This window comes from Dipodomys merriami, unplaced genomic scaffold (assembly GCF_024711535.1).
Source record: "Dipodomys merriami isolate MVZ:Mamm:240054 unplaced genomic scaffold, mDipMer1.0.p SCAF_93, whole genome shotgun sequence".
In the NCBI taxonomy this organism is placed as follows: Eukaryota; Metazoa; Chordata; class Mammalia; order Rodentia; family Heteromyidae; genus Dipodomys; species Dipodomys merriami.
The window spans coordinates 4616385-4618846 of NW_027206546.1; the positions used below are offsets into that span (position 1 = coordinate 4616385).

Consider the following 2462-nt stretch of genomic DNA (forward strand, 5'->3'; position numbering starts at 1 on the left):
AGGAACAGCAAGATGGTTATACAATTCTCTCTCAATTCGCTTTGAAAACCTAAAGTACTTGCAAATTCTTAATACCTTTACCACCAGATTAGAACAGTAAGCATAATATAACCAATTTCTTAACAAGTAATGTCTTACAAATAAAAACACATTTAAAATAGCTTTAAATACATTCTTCACAAGTAATTCAGTATATATTTCTATATCAGGTTCCCTTATGCTTAAGAATTAAAGCAAGTATAGTAGGTACTCTGATGGAAATATGGAAAATCTCTCATTCATGCAATATACAGGGATAATATTCAAGTCAAAGGGAAAAAATCCCATTCTTCTTATTTTTGTAAATGTATCCATATATAATCATCTACACGATAAATGAGGAAAACTAAATAGTTTTCCACAAGTCAGATACACATTTTCAGCTCATCAGAAGCACCTGATATCTACAGCTAATTTATTAGATGGCATTTCAATAAAACCAAAATGGCATTTCAATAAAACCAAAAGAGCCCTACAAGTTCCTATAAACAAAAGGTTCCAATGGACTAAGGACCATCAGTAATTAATGCAATCATTTGGAGGATTATGGCTGTTCCTTAAGGAGTGCAAGTTCAAACCTGTCAATACCAGAGGTAATCATTTTATATTAATTTATACGTAATTCCATTTAAATTCTTTATCCAAGTATAACATATGAAAACAGTCTTTCCACAAGCAAAAAATGTGGAAACATTTAAAAAATAAGGAGTCATTTTTTAAAAGAAACAGATCATTTCCATAGGCTACTCCTGGAAACAGGATCTTGCTGGATAGAATCCCTTCATTTGTTGGCTTTTTGCATGCACTTCACTGGACCATTTCTTCTGTGTGTTGTTTTAAGAGCTCACCAAAACATAGATCATGCCATATAGGTAGTAAAAAAATGCTAGAAGGTAGAAAGCTAATTTGCACCATCCTTCTTTCTGACAGTATGCTAGAATATCTGCATTCATGATGGTTGTAGGGTCATAAAGTCCTGGCCCACTCATCACTGGTCTACTCATGTACCTCCAAATATGATAGGCCAAGAGAGGCATATTGAGACCCAGCGTAAGCCACTCTGCTGCGCAAAGAAACATGACACAGAAGAAAGCATGGATGAAGTACTCTGGAAGTACAAGAGGATTCAGGGTATTACACTGGTCTATAGGATTCTTGTAATCAGTCTTCAGTTTATCAAATGCTATAATGTGCCAGATGGTGAAGAAGATGAGCGCCGCGGTGAGCAGCAGCGCCACCATGTAACAGAAGGCCGCGAACGTGAACGCCATGGCCAGGGAGGAGCTGGCAGCCGCACCGGTGCCAGCGGAGAGAGGCGCTGCGCGGCCCTCTGGGTAAAACCATTCACTTCCCTCCTAAAATTTTCTTATGATATGATGATTCCATTATAAACTATTAACACTTGAAAATAACTCATTTTCTTGGGAGTAGAACACAAAGCACAAGATTAATCCTAATCATTTTAGTGTGAATAGATATGATCTTACAAAGAAAGTTATTTTCAACAGAAAGCCAGAAAGAGTTTATCCAGTTTGTGTTTCACGGGAATTAACAAAGAGCAATAACTATTTGGTCCAGTTGGTCAAACTCACTCCATGAACATATATTAAATGTATAACAAATTTAAGAGGTCAAATACATATTTTGTACCAACAGTCATCTTACAGCACTAATTTACTACCTAAATATGTCTGAATCTTCTCACCTAACATATAATAAGAGCTGAAAGCAGTCTCTTTTATCTAACTTAATGTAAATCCTTTGATTCTGATGATATTATTTGACAAATAAAATGTACAAATGGGTGGTCCAACTGAAATGACATGACAGAATACTGATAAATAAAAACATTGCAACAAAGTTACCTCTTTTCAGCCTCACCCTGTCCACATTGGCAAGCAACATTGCAACAGCACATGCATACATATACACATACACACATATGCACACATGTACACACACCTATACATGCGTGCTAAATTCAGGGTTTATTGTACAAAAAAAAAGTTCAAATAAAAAATTAATGATTAGTACAAATGATAATTTGTCTTACTACAAAATAATACACAATCCAGTCACCAAGGATGTTACATTTTACCTGCCTAGCCACATGTGACCATTTAATTTATATTTAATTACTTAATTAATTAATTCAATCATTCGTTTGGTGATAATACTAAGGCTTGAACTTAGGGCCTGTCTCTGTCCCAGAATTTGTTATTTTTTTGTTTTAGTTTTCTGAAGGATATAATTTAACTGGTTGTACCACAGCTCCAGTTCTAGCTTTTGTTGGTTTCTTTCAAATCAGAATCTAATGGACTTTTTTTTTTTTTGCTTGGTCTGGTTTCAAACCAGAATCCTCAGAATTCATCTTTCTGATTAGCTAGGATTAATGACAAGAGCCACCAGTGTGGCTTCTACTA

The 2462-nt window shown here is 35.1% G+C and overlaps 1 pseudogene; it reads right to left on the reverse strand.

The window, feature by feature from the left end:
* Positions 1-855: 855 nt before the first annotated feature.
* Positions 856-1315, reverse strand: LOC138821679 (protein cornichon homolog 1 pseudogene; annotated as a pseudogene).
* Between the last annotated feature and the right edge of the window lie 1147 nt (positions 1316-2462).